The following is a 24,840-nucleotide window of genomic DNA, read 5'->3' as shown; positions in this document are numbered from 1 at the left end:
CGAACCGAACACTGATTTTGGTAATAAAATTCAATGATTTGCAAGCGTTGCTCGTTAGTAAGTCTATTCATGATGAAATGTCAAAGCATACTGAGCATCTTTCTCTTTGACACCATGTCTGAAATCCCACGTGATCTGTCAAATACTAATGCATGAAAATCCTAACCTCAAAAAAATCACCCGTTACAAACTTTTGTTTTTCTTTTACTTTTTTTGCGCACTTGTATAGTGTATACTTAGCTCTATATTTAGCCGCAAAATGTAAACAATCGAAACACATGGTTCATAAATATAAGCAATCAAAGAGAGGATTATTACGTGACAAAAATGGAAGTTGATTTTTTCTTTTCTTACGAAATCGTAAAACTCTGCGAATTGTGGATGGCTCTTTTAATGAAACTTGTTCTAATATGATATTTGGAGTAAGTAATTCTAGTTGTTTTGAGAGTTTTTTGAATTACTGCAACTTGTTCCAATTTTCTTTTACAAAGCCTAGTGTGATAAAAGTCACGTGCCGTGGCTAAGTCAACAGGCTATCTGAATCAATTTCCAAAATTATTTTTTCACGCTATCTGTGCAAGCAGGCATTAGAGCTTCAAAGGCTTTTTTAAAAGTCAATACGACCATTTTTTCCCGAAATACGACCGGTCAAAAACTAACAAAAAATTGTCATTTTTTTTTATTGCCGCCTTAATTTCTTGGAGTATTGTATTATCTGCCTACATTGATATATAAAGAGAAGCAACCATTTTACCATACCATTACCATTACATTTTACCATTACTATCGCAACCAGATGAATTTGCGTCGAACCCCACTTACAATTCGTGAATCAATATATTTTTTTACGCTATGCTGTAGTGAACTTAGTTTCTTAGAACTACATATACATATGTTGAATCCAAATCTACTCGGTACGATTTCGAAAGAAATTGACCCACCCTAATGTAAATGTAATAAAAAGTGAGCAATTTTATCTGTTACAGTAAAAGAAGACAAAATTTAACGATTTAAAGGTGTGTAAAATTAATTTTAAATGTACATATGTATGCATACGTATTTGCTTATAAAATGTACTTACATAACCAACGGTACGTGATTTCAAAATTTTCAACTCAAAATGCGTCATCTTTTGTATTACGTCGTTACTATATGATAAATATATATAAATATGTACATAAGTTTTGATAAGATAAATTAAAAAAAATTCGCGGAGTGGAAATATTAAAACTATTTTGAGCCGTTTATTTTGAAAGTGGTATAAGTGAATGTGCTCTCTTGTGCCTCGTGTGTTTAAATGTTTGGTTAATTCTAACTGTATACATCTGTAAATTGTTCTACCATCATAAACTACTGATACAACTTTTTACCTTTGGCTGATGAAGTTAAATGAAGATATATACGGTCAGTGTCAAATGTAAGTGTACACCTTGTTCTAATACAATATTCACACTTATTTTAATGAAAAAATTCTTTCATTCATTATTTATGAAAATATAGATTGTTATATCACATACACCATATAAATCAAAGTTTCACACTTTATATGAAGCTCACAAAAATTCAAACGATTTTCATCAAAATTTCAAATTTTTTTATTCAGAATTTCTATAAAATTTTTGAGTATGCATTTATGTAGCCCGTTCAATTTTAGTAAAACAAAGTGCAAGATTCAAGGCGCTAGAAATTACCGTTGATACTTTATAATTTAATTTAGCCTCTATTTTCAACCCTCACTCTTAGAATCGACCTAACTTTTGCTAACCTCAATTTGTTCCACAGTGTTATATTAGACATTTGGCACTGACTATAGATAAATGGATGGAAGTAAAATGATGTGAAATGACTTATGCCACTTTACAAATAAACAGCTCAAGAATCAAAAGCTTTCGAATGTATTCAATAACTTTCACACTGAATTGGGGGTAAAATACATTAGAGGCCTCTATAAAAGCGCATGACGCTTCGCACAGTTTACTTAGTTCTTGGCCCAGCTTCTCCTCCAATTTGCGGCGTGCGCCATTCAGATTGCCCTGCAAATGTATGCACCTACAAGTCAAGAATGATAGAATACAAGATTGCGCGAATCGAGCTGAGAGCAACTGGCCGTGACGTCAAAAAATACCAGAATGAGAGAGCAAGACGAACTCGACAAGAAAAAGAGGAAGCATTGACCAAAAGGCAGTGTTGCCAAGTTTTGACTTTGAAAAAGCACCAAATTTGTATTGATGTATTTTATGGACTTTATATGAATACATAATTTTATTGTAAGGATGCCGATTCAAAAATCAATGTTTCTTGCACAACGGTCGATTTCTTCTGGCATGATTGAAGGTGCTGCCACATATTTCTTTGTCACTTATGATTGTCACTGTGCCATGATTTTGTTTAAATTTTTGTAAAATTGCTTACCACACTTACGATTGCTATAAATTTTGCTTAATTTTTTTTTGAGATTTTCTAATTTGGTGTCTTCAAACTAAAAACAAAAGCACCAAAAACGCACCAAGCACAAAACTCAAAAATTTTCGCGTTTTGAATACCCACTAAATTTGGTGCGAAAAGCATCAAGTTGGCAACAGTGAATGTAAACAAAAGTATTTTATGACGTCAGCGATTGGGTGGATGCTGTCAAATCGACGAAGAGAGGGTTAGCGGTCCGCGAATGGCGCGACCTTTATTTTCTGGATCGTGCCTACAAGTTTAGGCCGCCTCTGACTGGGTTATGATTCTTTATTAAAATAGTTTTTATGGCACCTGGAAGTTGGCCATTGCTTGCCCGAGGGTGACCGCTGTTAGAATGCAATAATTTAGGTATCAATAATTGTGCAATAATAAATAATCCAATTACTTATATTTCCTTTATTTTTTGTATGTATAATTTCTTCATTAGTTTAACAGACAAAATGCAACAATTCTATTAATAGTTTCAATGCCGACGTAGAAACAAACGAAAAAGCAAACAGCAACTAGTCCACCTTCAAATATATGTGGCTATAGTCACACATCCGAACATACACATAAACATGCTAGTAAGTCAATGTGCAATTTTATTTTCGCGAATTTAAAATTGAACTTTTAATTCATTACTTGTTGGACTATCTAACCACCGCCTACTGCTCTGCGAGCTGTTTGCAGGCTTGTGAATCACCAAAATGAACTGAGCTAATCTTATTTTGCATGTCTTGCGGAGAACTTGAAACGCTAAGAGTTGTGCAATGCTGATATTTTGAACGTATTAGATCTTAAAGAAACAATATAAAACATTGTTATATGTATGCACATTAGGGTGCCTCACCAAAAAATGTCGCGGCTTTTCCAGCGGAATTGTAAAATTTTCTATATTTAAAGGTTTCCGCTAAATTAAATGGGAAAAATAATTAGATTTAATTTTCTGTTTTATAAATAAAATTAGTTTTAAAAATAATTTTTCCAAAAAAAATCACCTGCGATCATTGAAGAATTTAAGCTTTAAAGGTCTGCATAAAAAATGCTTTAAAATTTTATAAACGGAATAAAAAAATTAAGATTTTTGGCACTGTTAAATCGGTTCAGCTTACATAAATCTTAATAGTTTTCTGAAATATTACAGCGAAAGTCTTACCCCCAAATTCATAAAAAATAAAGAAGACTTTAACTGCTTAATAAATCGAAAATTTGTATGAAAATGTCACTTTATAAAGCCCTTCAAGCCTATTTTATTTTTTATGAATAAGCCCATCAAAAAATAATAAATTTTATAATTCCGTTGGAAAAACAGTTCGAGTTTTTTTTTTGTACGCTGAGTGACGCGCCCTAATGTAAAGTATAGATTTTTTTAAGTTTTACTTATCACTTTTTTATACATAGTGCTCGTATCATTTTTTTTATTGTTTTATAATTCTGTCGATTTGCCTATTAAAAAAAAAAATCTATGCAAATATTTTTTTCATTCATACACATTGTATTTGGTTTGGTCGCCGCAACTGGTATCGATGTCAAACACATGCATTTATGTATGTACGTAGTATATACGAATTTGTCACACCGCTGCTCAAATTGAATGTGGTCTCACCGCCCACTTAGCGCGTTTAAATGCACATCCAAATACATACATATGTACATATGTATATCTAAGATTTAGATATTTTTTGCATGCACTCGTATGAGTGTTCAAATATCATATATCAATATATGTACGTATGTACCTGCAAGTTTAAATGCAACTTATCTTAGTTATCTACGCTGGAAGTGGGTGTCTTAAGACATAAATTTGGCTATCTTATTAGTCTTGGGGGCGGTTATACCTATAGTCATACGTAAATGGGCTTTAAATTATAATAAATGTTGCTGTATACCCTTGATTTTCAAAGTCACAAATATTTCTTAGAATGGCCATTCCAAATGCACTTTTATTACCGACTTTTGTTGTATTATCGACTTCCGGTTTCGACCATTAATTAATTAAAAAATATCAACTAGAGAAAGAAAATTAACTTAAAGTTTTTTTTTTTTTATACATATTTGCTTTTACTTTTGGTACATATAAAAAATTGAACTTTGTAGGGCTGATAAAAATTATAACAATTTTACTTTTTAATAAAAAAGTGCACTTTTTGTTACAATTTTGGTACTAATAAATTGTTTAAAGTGGCAACCATGCTTATTTAGCGTAGCATCGGCTATTCTTATCTTAATGAGTACAAGGATCGAGTATGTAGTATAATGGCATAGACAACTTGTCATCCACCTCGAATTTTGTCACCATTTTTAAATAATTTTACTTAGGAAAGGAATTTGGAAATTTGAATGCCTCCAGGAACTACATATGGAGTGGTTTTATGCCACATTGTCTCCATTTTTAACTTTTTCGCTGAAAGGGAAATGTTTAAACTTTCTTTTTCTCCCATGCAAAGGATTCCTCTCTGCTTTGTTATTTTAGTATCGAATAATTTTAAGAAAATCAGCTCTCATTAACTTTGCTGCAAAATTTTGTTGATCAGTGTTAGCAAATAAAACGTGGCGAACAAACAAGCTGATTACTTAGTGTTCATAAAAAATTCCCACAGAAAATTACACATTCAGATTCCGCCGAATTTGCCCAAATTCCGAGAAATTGTTTTCAACTATTTTTTTTTATTGAAAAGCTTATTCAGACTAGTGTGCACATTACAACAAAAAAAAAATAAAAATAGTCAACCGTTGCCAAGTGCTGCGGGTGGCAACGTACAATAAATACTTCATGAAAATCTCAAAAAAAAAATCATTAATATTTTTTTGGTCAATGAGTCAATGAAACTAAAAAAAAAGTTCAAATTAATGTGCCGTAGTGAGTGAGAAACCCCAAAATATTTACAACGAGAAAAAGTGATGTGCTCATGAGAAACATTTAAAAATTCTTCTACTAAAGTTAAATTCAAAATAATAAGCGTCAATGGACAAAATGATTTCAAAAAAGATGCATTTACAGCCAATTTCACGAAAGCGATTTAAGTGAAAAATTATTTAAAGTTTTTAAATTTCTTATGGAAATTGGCAGTAAATAAAAAAAAATCATTTTCCTTTTAAATTGCTGTTGATTTAAAAAACTAGAAATCTTTAGATGCAAGCGATATTAGAGATGGCAAAAATACCGAAAATTTTTAAATACAAATAGGCGGAGTGCATTTTCAAATACATAAAAAAAAAACAAATAATACTGCCAGCCGGTGATTTACTATGCATAGTTTGTTGTGCGCAAAAACTATATGTCATATTTGTTGAAAATATAGTTAAACCAAAACAATGAATGAAAATACGAAATAACCACTCTACCCAAGAATTGGACAAAAAATTTAAACAAAAACAAAATAAATTGAGCTGTGGCGCCTCACACAACCCATAGGGAAAATCTTCAAAAAAACCACACATATTTTTTTCATCCGCTACTTACATACCTACAAACATATGTGTGTGCTGTAAAAAAAATTACTTTTCTGCACTGTGCGGTTGGTTGTGCAAGAAAACGGAAATCAAGAAGGCGTAAAATATTTTTTTGAGGTTTCGTGTTAATTTTGCGCCTCATTACTCACTCAAGTGAGCGGATGTGTGTATTAGTGAATGGGCGGCGAATTGGCAAAGTGCTTTGATTTTCCACAAGCACTATACTTTCTTTGTTGTGCGGTTTTTTTTATATTTTTTTTACAAGTTTTAAACAAGCTGATAGTATGTACATTAGGGTGGTCTAAAAACAGTAAAGTCGGAATTGTTATGCTCTCACCCCCTAGGATTGTTCTATATCGAAAAAAGTATACCCCTATTTTTTTATTTTGAAATCAAAAAATATTTAGAGGTCGCTCAGAGTTTTCCGTGTATTTTTATATGGAAAAAACAAGTTTTCATAGAAATGGTGTAGAATTCTTGAAAATCAATATTTTTCGATCAGAAAACTCTAGTTCTCTTCAAGAGAGTTTCAATAATAATACCCAATCGTATTGATTTTTAAGAATTATATAAAAATACATGGAAAACTTTGAGCGCTTTGAGCGACCTCTAAATATATTTTTATTTTAAAATACAGAAATAAGGGTATACTTTTTTTCGATATGGAACAATCCTAGGGGGTGAGAGCATAAAAATTCCGTCTTTACTTTTTTACATGCATTTTTGGACCACCATAATGTACATATGTATGTATGCATGTAAATAACATTTGTTTTTCACTTTTTTGTAATTTTTTTGCTTGCATTATTTGGAAAGCATTTTGTTTACCTGTTGGTTTCATTGCTTACTTTTTTGTGAAAGAACCTCTACACGATTAGTTTCTGTTCTTACAATATACATAAATTCTAGCTACATTAAGTGGGTATGTATGAAAATGTGTATGTGGCTAATTAAGTTCTCTAAAGTGTTTAGGCTATGTAAATAGTAGTAAATGAGTTTATTGTTATAAAATTAAAGAGAATAATCTTAGTTCCCTCTTATTGTATTTATATCGCAACATTTGTATAAATACAGTAATGAAATTTACCCCACACCTGGCATTTAGAGAGTTGTTAGCACACATACATATGTATGCATGTATGTAAATAATTGCAGAAATCCTAAACAATCCTAAACACTTCTAGATACCCTTGGCCTACATAGCAAATGCACTGTTGAAAGCTTGCGTGCTATCTGATGAGTCTAAACTGCTGACAATCTCTTCCATGCTTGCTTCAGAAAGGGCCAAAATACGAGTATTTCTATTCCTATTCGTCTAAGAGGGTATCAAAGTATAGTCGTTACAGGCTAATCCGAACAAGCACTTGCATTGGCCAATTCGTGCGTTACTTTTTATGTTCCTACCGCCAGGAACCCAGACAAGAGAGAAAGTACAGATGGGAGTTGACTGAGGCACTCCGCGTAGCTAAGTTTTCTTTTATGCACTACATGCTTTCCACTACATGCTTTCCATATACGCAGAGAGCTTCAGCTTAGAGTAAGATTTCAATTTATTCAGAATGGACCCTTGTATGTTAAAGGCAGATCATCTTGAATCAGTCAGGTGGCTTCCTTGTCAGCAAGTTCGGTCTTTCTTCCATTTCCTACTGGATGGGAGCCTCACCTGTATATTCAAGACAAAATCTGACAAAAAATCTTCAGTTGAGCATTGCCGACACCCTCGACTCATTGAGCCTTACTGAAATTTGGATAATTGAATTTACGGGCAAAATGAGTTAATTTAAGTCAATAGGATCTTAAAGTGGTTCATATTATATTTTCATTCATATACGTAAATCGGGCTACAAATGAAAACATTGTGATCAAGACTCGATTTGGACAGCTTTTATTACCTGTTACTAAGTACATCGCAGAGTGGTCTGAATGTGGCAGAAAGCCCAAGCAAGTAGTATATAAAGGGCACGTGAAGTCGGTGTTGTATGAATCGCAGTTCTAAGCGAGTATTCGAATGAACTTTTCAAAGACTCAACATTGCTAGTTGAATGATCTGTAGTTGTTGTAGTAGTCTTCTCCTTTAATTCCACGTTCAATAGTGCACAAGTGTTTTTCTAAATAAAAGTTTTCACTTTTCTCTTAGTCCTTTCAGAGTTAAGAACATTGATATGGTTTCATACCTGCGGCGCTGTGCGGTGAAAGTTCATTGGTATAAAAATACTCCTTACACTTTAATCTAAAAGCAAAACAATTTTCAGCTGCGTCTTCCATAGACTGAATGCTATGAAATGTGGGATCTTTGGGATCACTTGGAGGTTCTCATCTCATATCACTCTATCGAAATTATCCTTGGACAAGCCTTGCAAGGTCAGAATTCGTGAAAGGGACTGCTCTAAAGCAATAATATCTATGATAGATAAACGGTCTATGTATGGTATGGTATGTATACCGAAGGATCGAAGAATATCAACGGGAGTACTAGGGCAGGCATACTTGGGCCAAGATTCCAGACAAGTCCAACCTTATTTCAGGCGAAAATCTTCGCAATCGAAGTCCGTGTGCGAGTAGTTCTTCATAGAAGGACAAATGGCGTCAGAATAAATTTTGTTTCACATGCAAGTATGTAGTTTTAAAGGCCTAAGACTCATTTAGAATGCTATCAAAGTTTGTAGAAAGTTGTAAAATTCTTTTGAACCGCCTAGGAGCTCATAATAGAGTGAGCCTGTCACGGTCCCGAGCCATTCTGCGGTACATCTAAAGGATACTGCTGAACTAATTACGAGCTGGGAACAATCTCAGATTGCTGCCTATTGGCGGAAGTCAAACGGAATGAGACAGTCAAATAATTTCACATCAGTAACTCCAAAATACTCCTTGAACTTAGACAGGACACTGACAGTTAAGTTACGATTGGAATACAATGGAACTTTCTGTAGAGACGGACTACAGGTTTGGTGGGCTGATGGAGGAAACCTAAGAGCATATTTTATGTAACTGCTCACGTATCATGAATCGCAGACGAGCATGACATCCTCCAATGTGCCTTAATGCTTATATAGCCTAAGGTTGGAGTGACTACAATTATGGTTTAGCACAATGAAACTTTTTAGGTCGCGACACTAAAATATTTCAAAAAAGTATTTGTTTATGGGCAGTTAGCTCAAAAAGTTTAAAGCAAATGGTTGGTTGATTAAGTGAAATCGAATATTTTTTTTTCATTTATTCTAACCGATTAACGCCTTGTTTAAGCAATTATTAGCCGTGGAATTAAAAAAATTAAATTTTACTTAAAAACTTTTTAGTTTTTTACTTATGTATGTAAGACCATAAACCATTTTAAAAAAGATGTTTTATTTCCACGTATTTTTTAACCTGAACGGTAGTTGGAGAATTTGAAGAACTAGAAAGACTAAAATTTTTGTTAATACTCCTTAACTCATTTTGGACAGACCAAGCTAAAGCCTTATTAACAAATTCCACGACACACCCATTGAAAACTACTTCTTATTTCTTATTATGTATTTCATCAGAAATGAAAAATGAAAAATCGAACGAACTTTTGCGCGTGTGACATCATAAAATTTGTTACTTAAGTAAAGTTTATCTGTAAAATTTCTGTTGGAAATTTGCATGTGTTAAAAGTTATTGGTGTTGTTTTTATATTTTACTGTTTACATGTGAAATATATTTATTCTCATATTTTTGCCTATTTACTTTTGTTGTTATGCTTTTTGTGAACGCAATACCGGTTTTTTTTTTACGTGACTGTTTATCTGTTGGCGGGTAATACTCGTACGTAGTGTGACGCAATAGCCTTTTTTGCTACCGCTGCTTACTCATCTGTGCTAAATGGTTTTTAAGTTAACCATGTAATAATTGTTAATAAATTTAAAAAAGCATATAAGTACATTCATACAAATATATTTGTTGTACATATACATATGTATGTACTTGTACATATGGAATTGTTTATACACATAAGGAATATTTTTTTTTAAGCGGAGGAAGCATCGAAAGTTTTTAGCCGTCAGTGCCGGGCTTCAACCCGAACTAAACATCCGTGGCGGACGCCGATCCCTGGGTGTTAATCAATATTCGCAATAGTCCCACGTCATTAGATTTCCTAAAAGGGAAAAATGGAGAAATCCAGACACTATATTGGGAAGCTCGGTGAAAATCTTCTATACCGATGGCTCAAAGACTGAAAACGGTACTGTAACTGGATGGTATCTGGACGGTAACTTCAGATGCTTTGCCGCTTTGGGTGCAATGGTAACGGTTTTTTAATCGGAAGTCAGTCTTTGCAATACTAAAAGTGGCAGACTGGATAATTGACGAAAAGTGGCACGAAAATAAACTCAGGATCTGCAGTGACAGCCAAGCTGCTCTAAAGGATCGCACCTCTTCATAGATAGTCCACGAATGTAAGTTGGGGCTGGAATGAGGTTAAACTTGTGTCGGTGCCAGGACACTACGGTGTTCAAGGTGACGAACTGGCTGATGAATTGGCGAACTGCGGTTATCTGGAGTGCCCAATTGGACCGAAGCCACTTTTAGGGCCAAGCATAGCGGGAATGATCGGGTGCATGGGCAATACTGCCTGAGTGTTTGGAAAAATTTGTTTTAGGTTTTTCCGGCCAACCACAATTCAAGTGGGCGCCGAAAGTAAGGCTCCTAGGTATTTAATTGTTAGGTTTCGTCGTGATGATGTGGTCGCCAATTTCTGTTTCTACATACATACCTACATATACTCATAATAAAATACATTTTTGTTATCATCAAAAACTTTCGATAGCACCGCTCTACCCATTTCAATTGTCATATCTTATACGTTAATCTTGTGACCCCTTTAGATAAGTAGGAAACCCTACATGATAACAACGAATGGCAGGTCTTCATTTTGTGACAAGTGCTAAAACTTCATAAATCGCATATGGCACATTCATAAAGAAAAGTCAGTGCAAAACACATTTAATACTTTTTAGACCAAATCAAGGTGTGGTTGTAGTTGACTTTGTCACTTGGCGCTGTTGCATAGGATGGGTTTTTGGCCAGCACGGCGTCAAAATATTCCATCCCAAATGCTTATCGCCGTTGTGACATTGAAACCCATGAAATGCGCTAGGTCTTTTACGAAATTTACACTCTGCGATAAAAAAAAAACTTATCTACTAACTGATAAGTGAAATTCTATAATTTTGTGTGCATTCGAGTTGTGAGTGATGTCGAAAATGAGCTGTGCTCATAGACACCATCAATTTACGTAACTTGGCAAAAATAACAATTACGCTATTAATATAAATAAACAAAAAAAAAAAGATTCATACGAAAATATTAGTTATTACTAATAACTGATGAAATTTCGTTTAACCAGTTATTCCCATATGTACATATGTAGGTACTATATAGTACTCTCATTTTTGTTCGCCGACTATGACAAGATTGTTATTCTGCAATATTCTTCATAGCTTCCACTTGAAGCTTGCTTGCTTGCTTATCTTATCAGTGTCGANTAAGTGAAATTCTATAATTTTGTGTGCATTCGAGTTGTGAGTGATGTCGAGAATGAGCTGTGCTCATAGACACCATCAATTTACGTAACTTGGCAAAAATAACAATTACGCTATTAATACAAATAAACAAAAAAAAAAGATTCATACGAAAATATCAGTTATTACTAATAACTGATGAAATTTCGTTTAACCAGTTATTCCCATATGTACATATGTAAGTACTATATAGTGCTCTCATTTTTGTTCGCGGCCTATGACAAGATTGTTATTCTGCAATATTTTCCATAGCTTCCACTTGAAGCTTGCTTGCTTATCTTATCAGTTTCGGTGGTGGAAGTTTGTTTTCGCTGTCCATATCTAGAATACAATATTTACATTGTATTTACACAACTGAGAAAAATCGACTGATTGCAAAGCAAACGCACTTCGTTTGAATGTTAATTTAAATGTTTCAGCATGTCTCAGCTGCTATGTACATATACTAAATGTATGTATGAGTGGCGAATCGACTGTCATCCTGTGTGTTTAATTAGAGGTCGAAAATTTTAGCTAAATCTATGTAACCTATGAACACCAGGTCATGCTACACTTTATGTAGGGTGATCCATCTAGACCTTTTTTTATTTGAATAAAACACTCAAAAAAGAAGTGGATGTCGGAATCTTTATTATTACCCGGAAGAAGAATCTTTCACATTTACTTTTTAAAAATAATTTCATTTCAATGTTGGCCCCGACCAGAGCTGTTAAATTTCCTTTACGATTAGTAATCATTAATTTTTTTGCATTTTTTAATTGTAATGATCATTTTAATTTTCTTACATAAAACAGCAAGTAATAGTTAATTATGTATAATTAAAAATAATCAAAAATAATCATGATTAATTGCCATTAAAAAAACAACGAAAAACAATCAAATAATCAAAATGAACTAAATTATTTATTTTTTTAATTATTTGGTTACTTTTAATTGTAATTAATGAATTAAAAAATTAAAAAAATTAAAAAAAAAAAATTAAAAAAAATTTAAAAAATAAAAAAAAAAAAACAAATTAATAAGGTCATTAAAATTAATTAATATTTTTTTAAAGTAATTAATTATTAATCATTAAAAGGTGCAAATATTGTTATTTAATCATTAAACTGTTACCCAAAAAAACATGCTTTAATTAATAATAATTGTGATTATTAATCATTATTTAACAGGTATGGCTGGCCCCGACTACGCTGTAGGTAGTTTCTATCTATATCAGAAACTTATTGCAATGCTTAAGAATAAATCGATTAGTCGGCGGCTAATTGCATAGCATTGGTGGTGGTGGTGATGTAAAAGTTTTCGATTCTCTAAATTACATGCCAATAGACGCCTTTTAATATATGTATGTACATACATATAATGCCGGATTTCCACTTAAATAACAAAGTTGGACGTTATAAGATATCTGTGCCTTTACGTGAAGAAAAATTTTCATTAAATTCGTTCCCACATAGCATTTTTTATATAGTACACATGTGTCGGCATTTCAATGCCTAGTGGAAATTGGGCATAAGATTTTAATTCTTAGAGTATCATAGAAAAGTTGTAGCTGGTTTTTTATAATTATAGGGGATCTAGTTAGAAAACCTCTGAGGACTAGACAGACAGTTAATGGCAGCTTTATATGGTTACAATACTTAATCGCCCCTCTCCAATATACTGACAGTTGTACTGAAATTAATTGTTACACGAATTTTAAAATGGAATTACAGCATGCAAAGGGCAGCAACGAGATGAGAAGAGACGTTTTTTAGGATGCCTTTTTTCCAAAATACAATTTAGTGTTGTAATTATAGTACCAGGTGCCGTAGCAGTTGCAATTTCTATTTTAAAAATCGATCTATAACAGTTATTCTCTGACTTTTATTTAATAAATCCTTAAATAACAGTTATTTCCGGTTTTTATTTTATTGATCCGAAAATAAGAATAATTTTTTGGTTTTTATTTAAATGCACAATAAATAATAGTTATTTTTGATTCTAGTTTAGTTGTCTCATTATAGCAGTTATCGAATACTTATTTATAGAAGCTAGCAATAATAAAAGCTCTCAGTTACTTTAATTAATAAAAATTTTCTATTATTATAAATTTTCACCAATTTTATATTGATGACTTTTTTAATAAAAGCCATCGACATTTATAAATAAAAGTCAAAATAAGTGTTATTTTCAGATCTATAATACTTTTAGACAAAAATGTAAAGTTTATCGTCACCGGGGTCTGGTGCTGACAAAAAAATTGGATTTCCTTTGCCCGAATTTAAATTCGTGGATTTTTCAGTATTTTTCGGAATTCGTAAATGTTTATTTTTTTTTATTTATACGCTTTTTGAATTTTGATTATTTTTTTTTTTATATAATTATAGTTCAATCAATAACATAACCATAAAAATCCAAGCTTCAAACTTTGTGCGATATTCGCAGTTCAGTTAAAAAAAAAAATTCATGAAAATTTAAAAAATTTTGAGTATACAGTTTTTAACGGTATAGAACAATCCTAGGGGATGAGAGCGTACAAATTTCGACTTTATTTTTTGGACATGCATTTTTGGACCACCCTAATGTATATGCATGTTTGTATGCTCATGAATGTACATATGCCCCTATATGTATGTATGTATATATCAGCTTTTGCTAATTATAAATAGCGCATTGTTATTGTAGCTTAACATGGTGGCGTCGAAATACTAAAAACAAAATTTTTTGTACATACATATGTATGTATGTATAAGTATAGATTTTTTGTACCTTTTAAATTGTAGCTTTGAAAACTTTGTTTTGATAGTCAAACGTGTTTCTTTCTTTTTTTGCTTATTATATTTACATACATACATACGTCTACGAGAATTATCTCTCGCGCTATCCGATGGTAAACCATGTACATACATACAGTATACTATCTGCATTCTATTCTAAGTTTTTTCCTCCCTAGCAACTGCATTATGATGTGTTCCACCTTTATTGCATTTTATTATTCTTATATGACATGTTGATATAAGATTAAATGATTTTAGTTATCAGCTGTCGTTATTCCATTGAGTTTATGTATACATATGTACATACAGACATATGTACATATGTTCTTATGGAAAAATCTCTTGTTTGGTACTTAATTTTAATGGATATTGTTTTTTTTTGACGCAAAAAGCTTTGGCAGTGATTTATTATGCATTCGGATGCAATTGTGGTTTATCAACTTGGCGTTTTGATTTAGGACTGCAGCTGTCATTCAAAATTTGAGAAGTTTCGGTTGAAAGGTCTGGGTGCCTAACTTTTACATGTGTTAGAATCGCTTTTTTCTAGTTGATATATTTTAGATTATACAGTACAACATAGGAAGATAACTTTGGTTGTAAAAAGAGCCATCATGTATTACACTATCGGCAGTCAAAGTGTACTTATTTATCTAAGTATGTATGAACAATTGGAAATTCGATTGATCGTGAGACATAAAGTGTCAAGTTTATTTAGAAAAGCTGTATATGAGGCATTCTTTTTCTTATCGGACACCAAATTTGGTGTCACACTTTCGATTCGCTTAAAATTTTTTTTATAGATTCTATACATGAAATGAGCTAACACATATTCGAGGATTTTTTTTTTCTTCGGAGATATGATCTGTCAAAGTTTGAATTTTTTTTCAATTTCCTCGAATGTGCGTTGGTTTATTTCATGTATAGAACCCATACAAAAAATTTTAAGCGAATCGGAGTCATGAAATCATTTTTTTACGAAATCCGTCCGACTTAAAAAATAATGGCTCATATACATCTTAAATATGACGTTTTTATGCGCTGGAATCAAGCGAGAAATATTTCGCTGGGTTTTAGTTAAATAAAAAAGCCCTGAATCTATTCGGTTGAGTGTTTATTAGCGGTAAAATCAGAGCATTGGCCAATAAGTTCATAAGCATAACTCTACTATTGCAAAAAAAACAACACTGGGAAAATTTTACTTTTATACAAATTGATATAAGCTTAAACTGGAATTGCCCGCTCGGTTTCCATAAAAGCGTAGTGTTTGCATTATAAGTATAATACAGCATTTAGTTTGAAATTGTAGTGAAAAAATCCCATCAAACTTTTAAATAAATATACCCAGTAAGGCAAAATTTATTAAAAGCTTACTTAAAAATTCCTTTTACTAATTAGAACTTTTCTAGTTCGTCGGTTTTGAAACTAATTTAACGAGTTTCTGATTAAAAATGCAAATTTCATTTCTGCATAAACATATTTGCGTGGATATGTATGTATATACGAGTATATATGTAAATACAAAAATTTACATTTATACTACATACAAATGTATACATACACATGTTTATTATAAGTAAAATAAAATTAATCTAAAATAGCAACTTATTGGCTTGGGAGCTGGGAATATAGAAATATGAATGTATATGTATGTAGTATGTGTTTTCTTTTGCATAATTTATGTACTTGACCCACTGTTACCTGCCCACGGCTATTGACATTCGAGTTAACCGCAGAACAATTCGGGCATTATAATATAAAACCACATCAAATACGAGTATAAACAAAAAAAATATGAAATACATACATTTAAAAAATATGATTTCATAAAATAAACATATAAAAAACTAAATAAACTAAGATAAAAGAAGACCTAAACTAAATATTTCGTTTAAAATGATCTGATAACATACGATAATTGCAAAATATGTGTTTACCACTAACAGATAATCTCCTCATTTTTTTTAAGTCGGTTGAAAAAGCCTTGATTTTTTATATTAACTTCGTTTTGTTTTTCATATCAAACCATTTTTGTATATTAGAGATGTGTGGGATTTGTGATTTTGTGATTTTTGAGGAACAACGTTATTTCTTTGGAGTCACAGTGATTTTCAACCGCGACTGTGACAAAAATGTTGTAGTAAAGAAATCTTTTGCCGACAGAACTAAGGTCATATTGATTTATTTGGAATTCACTGGCTATTTGCGTAGTATGGTTTAGTCATTCACATTCGTTTTTAGTGGTGCGAAATTATAATTGGTCAGATTTTAGTCTTAAATAAATTGGCATTGTAAAGAATGCCCTTAAAGTTAACATCACTGGTCGTAGTTTCTCGATACGTTATTGCGACTGCTACCCTTTCACAGTGACAGTTACTGATATAGTGCAGGGTGCAATTAGACTACAAAAACATCATTGCGACTGTTTCTTTATCACAGTCTGTCACGATGACTTTTTGGAAGTTGTCACAGCCGTTACCGGTGATACAATTACGAACTCAGCCATATTAAGAGCCTGTCGTTAATACAAGGGATTTCTAGCTTTTTGCTCTGACACTTCGATATATATTCACTTAGTCCTCAAATACATATAACTTTGTTTATTAGGGCGGGTGCATATTTTTTTTTGACTATGCGCGTATGTGTAACATGGGAGTATTCTACGTGTAATTATAGGCAAATTTTACGAAGAAACCATGGGTCTAAAATCAGTTTTAAGTTTGCCAAATTGCGATAATGGGTTTCGAATAAAATATGAAAATTTTCACTTTTGCGCCCTCTAGTTGAATTTTTAAGAAATAGCATAGCCCATAAATGGATTCCTCATATCAAAAAATCGCTTATAAATAGCACTTGAGCACTTACAGCAAAATACTAAGAAAACTATTTTCGCATCTTGGAAAACTCGAAATTGATCTTATATCCATGGTTTCTTCGGCAAATTTACTTAAAATTACACGTAGAATCCTTCTGCGCGATACGTGCATAGGTGGAATCAAATTCCCGTGCGGGTCTAAGGTATATGAAGTTAAAATTTCTGTACAAAAAAAATCACAACCACTTTCTTTTGAGTTTTTAGTGATTTACTATATCTACAGTACGTCTCTTCGTAGATCTGCAGATATTTTTCAGAAATTTTACAAATTCCTATGCGTACCACTTGGGTAAATATATACATACTAGTGAACCTGCATGGCGCCAAAACGCCAACATTTAATTAAATTTTTTACACAGGTGAAACCTATTCAAAAACCTCTAAAAATATTCCTAATGATTAATCTAACCCTTTCTGAGTGATGAGAGGTCTCGCATGGTGTTGGTTTTCATGTAACTTCAAAAAATAAAACCTGTGCACACCTATGTAGAATCCCAGTTTTTTAATTTGACTTCTCATTTTGGAAATTCGAAATAACGTTGCAGATGTGATGACCTTCAAAAAAAAAAAAAATAATATAGATGGCAATTCTGGGACTTTTTCGTTTGACACTAATATTTCGATAATTCTGTAACTTTCGTATAAGTAAAACAAATTTGAAATTTCAAACAGGTGGCAACCTCTTTAAAGGTATTTTTAAACTAAAATCTTTCGCCTGGCATTGTTACACATATTTCAATTTACTGATGAATTAAGTTGAATTTAGTTTTTTAAACACATGGCAACTCTCATAAATACAGTTTAGAAAAAAAAACAATTTTCAAACCCATTTCGATTGACACCCATCTTTTGACAATCCATTTAACTTATTAAATAATTTGAGCTTAATTTTTTCAACAAAAAAAAACAAATTTTCAATTCAAAGATTTCTTAACACTCGTTCTTTTCATAACCATATTTAAAAAAAATTATTTTATAAAAATTATTTTCGAACTAAAATTTCCTTAAATATTTTTCGCCTGACATTGTTATAAATATTTCAAGTATCTGATGAATTAAGTGGAAATTCATTTCTTAAACACGTGGCAACCCTCCTAAACATAATTCTTAATAAAGGATTTTTAACCCATTTCCGTTGATTACCATCGTAATTCATTTAACTTATTAAATAATTTTAGTTTAGCCCTTTAAGCTGGGCAACCCTCAAGCACATCAAAAATGTTCTAAATTGTCAAACTAAGTATTTCTTGAAGCTCTTTCATTTGACATCCATCGTTAATATTTCATATAACTTGGGTATAAAATAGTTCAATTAGACTTCTCAAATAGGTGGCAAACCTAATCAAAATATTTCCAAACTACTACCTTCTTAAACCTCTTTTGTTTGACACCCATATAGCGCTACCTTATTTACTTACCAAATTCTTTTAATTAAAATTTAATTACATTTTTTTAACATGTGGCAACCCTCCTATACGTAGTTAAGTTATAAAGTCTTTTTAAAACCATTTTGATTGACACCCATATTTTATAATTGAGTTAACTTTTTAATTAATTTGAGCTTAATTTCTTAACAGGTGGCAACTTTTTTCGAAAAAGTAAAACCTTCTTGAACATTCACACCCTAAGCCCTTTAATTTGGTACCCCGCTTTTGAAAATCGAACGTACGGTGCGGATCTGAGGGCATTGATTAGTAAATAACTTGAGTTTAATTATTTAACAGGTGGCAACTACTTTCGAAAAAATAAAACCAGTTTGCACATCTAGCCAAGCGCTTTAATTTGGCACCCCATTTTTGAAAATCGAGCTAACGGTGCAGATCTTTTATGCTGCACAAAAAGTGCCTTCGCGTATTATATATAATAGCTGTATGTACTACTGAGTAAATATCTACCTACATACATATGTACATATCTGTATCTATGTAGCCAATGAGAGTATTGTGAATCGGCAACAACAAAGTATTTTTGTTAGCTATCAAATAGATTTGCAATTATTTTAAATACTTTAGCGATAAAACTCAAAACATTTTAAGATTTGCATATTTGTTCGAAATAAGGAAAACAACATTAGCATTAGCTTACAAAAATGCCGGCCAAGCAAAAGTATGCACCGATCGCCATTCAATCAAGTAAAATCGCTAAGCAACATAAAAGAAACGCGCGTAAATAACAACTGCATTGGCAGCAATAAAACAAATCAAGTTACGACTTTTCCATTTCAGCGAATTAAATAAAAAATGGCATATCTACACATTCATGTGTATACATTAGGGTGGTAAAAAAAAAGTTAAGTCTGAATTTTAATGGTCTCGGCCCCAGGAATTTTCCATACCACAAAAACCTCTCCACTTTTTATTTTGAAATTCTAAAAAATATTTAGAGGTCGTTCAATGCCCCCCAAAATGCAATGGGGCGACCCATAAAAAATCGTTAGTATTAAGAAATGGTTAAATAAATAATTGGGTACTATTCTCTGAAGTCTTCTGAGGAGAAGCAGCGATTTCCAATAGAAAAATTTATATTTTTCCATATAGAACAATCTTAGGGATTTTTTGGATCACCCTAGTACACATACTTACATATAACCAAAAAGTGCACATTTAGATGTCCATAAATTGCTGACGAAATCATTTAATTGTTTCGCAATTACAAAAACCATTTTTCTTTGCCAAAAGTAGTAAAACCAAGCTGTTAAAATGAAATATTAACTAAGCGGCGCGCGGTGGTGATGACAATGACGACTACTGGTTACGGGAGGAAATCGGGTATCATTTGACTGGCAGCCAACAACCATTGCAAGCGCGTTGACCTCAGCGGCTAGAGGCGTAGAAGACGATCAGAGTAAATAACGCGTGGAGTTGTAAATGAAGTAACAACCAAATGGTAAACAACAACAAAAATAAAACGATATGTGCAAAAACTAGGTACTGAATCGGTGGAAAAAGAAGCGCAGTAGCGCTGATTAGACAGTTTAAGCGCTTGCTTAGCAATTAACTATTAACAGTAATGGCGCGAACCCAACAACGGCAACGAATTTCCATACTAGTCCATTTTTTAAACGATTTATTCATCTTAATGCCTTTTTGGAACTTGTTTCCGACGAGTAATAGCTTTATCTCTCTTTTCACAATAGTTTTACTACAAAGTTTTATTTATCTATTTATTTTTTCTTTTTAACATAATTTTTGTTTCGATTGCAAAACTTTTGCATGTTCGTTATTTTCGTATGCGTTTTTTAGCTGTGTCGGTCAGTTGCGCATGCGCTTCGCGCGAAGATGTGTTTTAATTGACCCACAATCGCTTTTGCAAACAGCAACAGGCGTAATAAAATTGTAATTATTGCACATGAAAAAGCAAAACCGAGCTACGCAGTCAGTTTGTTAAGTCAATTACTTTTTTAATAAGTTTTTTTTTTTTCGGAAACAAAAACGGTTTTGTTTTTCAACAAAGTCTCTTAGCTCGATATATTTAATCAAGCTTCTTTTCTAATATTTTCCACCTCTTCCAAATAAGAGGTTTTCTCACGTCCCTCAAACCGTTTACCTTTTTTATCGAACCTGCCGAATTTTGAATTGTGTCACATTTGAAGATCGTGTGCGATATGTAGATTCCACTTGATCGTGTGGTGTCGAAGCAAATTGCAGGAATTAGGTTACGGATTCCTCCCTCATCTAAGTCGATTTATCCGTTTACGACTATTTCCTGTTTTCTAACCTAAATAGTTTGGGACCGTGAGAAAACCTCTTATTTGGAAAGGGTAGAAAATATTAGAAAGGATGCTTGATTAAATATATATTACAAACACCATATAAATCCACATTTCAAACTTCGTGTAATAATTATAAAAAATCTGCAGAGTTCATCTGACTTTTCAACTTTTCATTCAGATTTACAATAATTTGTTCTAGCTATATTGCTCATTTTTTTCCATACAAAAAAGGTGGAATATATCGCACGTTTAATAATATAACGAAGTACATATTTCAAAATTTCAATTTTTGTGGGAAAAGGCAAAAAAGTTTTATCCATTCATAGAGTTGGTTCACAAAAAGACAGATGGAAAGACACATATCTTCGCCATATTTGGGAAGTTTGGTTATCTGTTTGACTGAACATATTCTACTTATCAAGCTTATTAATTGCATAATGAAATCTCCAAATACGTAAATTTTGCGTTACATCTCTATATTATTATTAAACCAGTGATACACACAAAATGGAAAAAATGCGTAATACAGTCAGAAAAAAAGATTAAAAATCTACCGAATTTTTCGGCAGCTTAAAACTTGCTTATGAAAATCTGAGTTGTTGAATAAATAAAAGAAAAATATAAAGCCAAAATTTATCAAAATGTTGCTGGCTTAATTAGTTGATCGCAAGTGTAACTCTACCATTTAAGGGAATTACGACCTGAAATTTTGTTACTTATTTGTTTATCATAAGTCTTCAATGAAAATGGTCAAGACGAAAAAGGTAAAGAGTAAATTTTCTCACATTCATGAAAGTTATGAAGCCTTCGACAAAACTGAAGCCAGCACTTTCCTTGCGTGTTTTGTTTTTATTTTCTTCTTTTCTTCTCTCCACTGTCGCGTTGCATCATTAGCTGCGTTTTCACGCCTCGATTACGCAAAGCCATTGCCAATACTACTTACCATTGCAATAAAATTACAAGCAAAGCGCAGAAATTACTTTCTACCCAAACACAGCTTTGCAACATATCCTATCAAGTCATTGCATTGCATACATTGGCATATTTCATGTTAATAAAATTTGTATTTCAATTCGTGGAACACTTTTTCATAGATACATAAATAAGTATGTAAATTTATTTAAATGTGAGCATCGTTTTCTTTTTGTGTCTTTCGCTTTTCCCACAAGCGATGCAAAAATGTAAAAATTAATAAATTTGAATATCAGCTATAAAATATGTACATACGTTTCATTTGAAGGAAGAAATATAACGAATGAAAATTTATTATAAACTTTTTGTTTTGCTTAATTAAAACATAAGTATTTAATGGTTTATAAGAGTACCTAAATAAAAATTTTTTCGAACGTACTGACCACATTTTTTGCCCACATACTAACCTAACCATCCTCTTACATCTGCGCTTTAAAACCAAAGTTCTACCTAGTTCTATGAACGCTGAAATTTATATTCTACTGAAAATGTTTGCATTCCTTATTATTATTTATGTGATTCCAAGTACTTACTTACATTTATATTCTATTTAATTGCATAGCTGGAAAAGAATCGGCTTTCACTTAATATATGTATTTATATGGCTGAAACAAACATATCTATGTATGTACTTATATAGCTGGATATAATATGTAAGTACGTATACAGTCAGCGTCAAAAATATGCATACCCTGACGTTTTTAAGATTTTTTTTTTAATTACATCTTGCATATTAAATTTTTCTCCTGTTTTTGTAAATATAGAGTTCATTCAACAGCAAAAACTACAAGAATAAATATTTTTTTATTTAATACAGAATTCTGGGGAAAATGCAATAAATACCAAGAATTTTTCATTGAACTTTTCAAGTTTTCAATTCGCTTTCTTAGTGTACGCGGTTTTGTGCCCCATTAAATTTTTGTATAATAAAGTGCAAATTTCAAGTGTAAGTTTTACCGTAGATTTTTAAGAATTTTTTTACTGAATGTGAGGACTACCTATGAAAGATTAAATAAAAGATTGTGTTCATGCGTTACATATATAGAAGAAAATAGGCAACATTCTCTGCAAAAACAAATTCTCAAAAATCATCGCTAATATTTACCAACTTGGAATTTGCTTTTTGTTGTACTAGCATTTAGTGGGCTACAAAAGGGCGTACCCAAGAGTTTTCGAAATGCACATTTCTTGGTATTTCTTGCATATTCCCGGCTTCTTTATGAAATAAATAAAAATAACTGATTATTCTGGTTTTTGCTATCGAATGAGCTATATTTTTATAAAACAAAAATAAGAAAAATCTGGTATGGAAAATGAGAGTCGTCAAAACGTCAAGGTATACATATTTTTGACGCTAACTGTATATGTGTGTTTGTCTGTCCCATCGTGTTCTTGCACCATGTTTTGCAATTGTTTTCTGATATGCATACAAATGAAGTTGATGTAACATTATGGATTTTTATCAGACATTCGGGTTAGCTAGTCAGTCTTAGTATATACATACAAACATACATATATGTATACAAATTTGTAGTCAATAAATTGTTATGATGAGTACTTGCTAAACATTTTATTTATTCTTGACACAAATAATTTTATGAAGCTACAACTGTTGACTTCCCTAATTCGCGATTTATGGTTTAGTGTTTTAGGAACTATGTTATGGTTAAATGTTTTAGGAATTATGGTTAAATGTTTTAGGAAAAGGTAGGTGTATTTAGAGCCCAAGTCTATCGCCCATCGATCGTCTTAAGGAGGATATTGCTGCAAATTCCTCTGCAGATTGGCGTCCATAAGAGAATTCAACTGAAGAACCTTATCGATACGATTTACAAAATATGTTTTCCGTAATAAAAACTGTTACAAAAACTTGAGTAGAAGTCCCCCAAAGTCTACTCATTTTCGTTCGACACGTGTTTTTTTTTTCATTACAAAGTACATAGAGAGAGAGACCTCTGTTATTCCAATTATCTATCGAGCCCAAAGTCTGTTTGCTAGAGCTATTTCTGCTTGGTCGCCATACTAATGTTATTGTTAGTATTAACGATAAATATAAAACGCACCTCACTACCTAAAAGATTTTTAGTTGAGGGATGGGTAACAGGGATTGAAAAAATTCAATTTTTTTTAAATCGCAAAAATTCAACAAAATTGTGACTGCTATAACCCAGCGAGTTTACGAATTTATATGCATAAGTTTCATTAATAAGTATCAGAGTATCAGATCTCAAGTAAAAATTTGTAGAATTTTTACGATTAAAAAAATTTAATTTTTTCAAACTCTGGTAGGGACCCCTAAAAATTTGTTTAAAATTCTTGCGGATGGCCTTATTTTGTACGTAGAATACAAGCGGTACCTCATATAAAATTTAGATGTTGATATTTTAAGGACTACCCCAGTACATTTACATAAATACTTATGTTGGCTTACAAATTATTTAATATGAATTCCTGCTGACTTTGAAGGCATGTAATTGTATGTTTGAAATCTAAAATAATAAAATTAGATTTTTAATTCATAGTATTTTAGAAAGATTTGTATTTACGAGCTCATTTGTAGTAACCAGTAATAAAATATTTATTTATTTATTTATTTTTTTGCTTACAGGACTCCGATCGCTGACGACTGGACATAACTTCTGAATGCACTTCGATCTTTTCTTAATCGAAAAGGTATGCAACTATCTCTAATATACATATAATTATTGATCGAAAATTAAAAATACGGAGGATTAAAGCTGGTGACAGGTAATAAGATCAACGGAAATAAGGTCAATTGACTTTATTTCCCACCCTGGTGCGAAATAAAGTCAATTGACATTATTACCTTTTTAAAAACGAAATAAAATCCATTGACATTATTTCTCTTTCAAACATTAAATTTGCTGAGCTTCGCGGCGGCCCGCGTCAGCGCGCCCGCGTACCCCGCGCGACCGGCGCGCACACCACGTCACGCTACGCCGGGGCCCCGGCCCCCCTTCCTCGTCTTCCGCCGTGCTGTAACGTAGGTAGATTTATTTTGACGTAGAATACGTCTTACCTTAAGGTATGGGGGCTATGTTCAAATGTTGTAGTTGTAATTTT

The 24,840-nt window shown here is 32.2% G+C and overlaps 1 long non-coding RNA gene across 2 annotated transcripts in view; it reads left to right on the top strand.

Moving 5' to 3' along the window:
- Positions 1-24,428, top strand: part of LOC108364482 (uncharacterized) — a 32,757-nt gene extending 8,329 nt beyond the window's left edge. For both annotated transcript variants that reach the window (XR_001847761.1, XR_001847760.1), the window contains exon 3: positions 24,365-24,428. This is a non-coding gene — a long non-coding RNA (uncharacterized LOC108364482). The remainder of the gene's footprint in view (positions 1-24,364) is intronic.
- Positions 24,429-24,840: the final 412 nt, after the last annotated feature.

Source organism: Rhagoletis zephyria, unplaced genomic scaffold, assembly GCF_001687245.7.
Source record: "Rhagoletis zephyria isolate East Lansing unplaced genomic scaffold, Rhagoletis_zephyria_1.1 Rzeph_scaffold_01569, whole genome shotgun sequence".
Taxonomy (NCBI): domain Eukaryota; kingdom Metazoa; phylum Arthropoda; class Insecta; order Diptera; family Tephritidae; genus Rhagoletis; species Rhagoletis zephyria.
The sequence above is the reverse complement of the archived record's forward strand: the minus strand, read 5'-3'. Positions and strand labels throughout refer to the sequence as shown.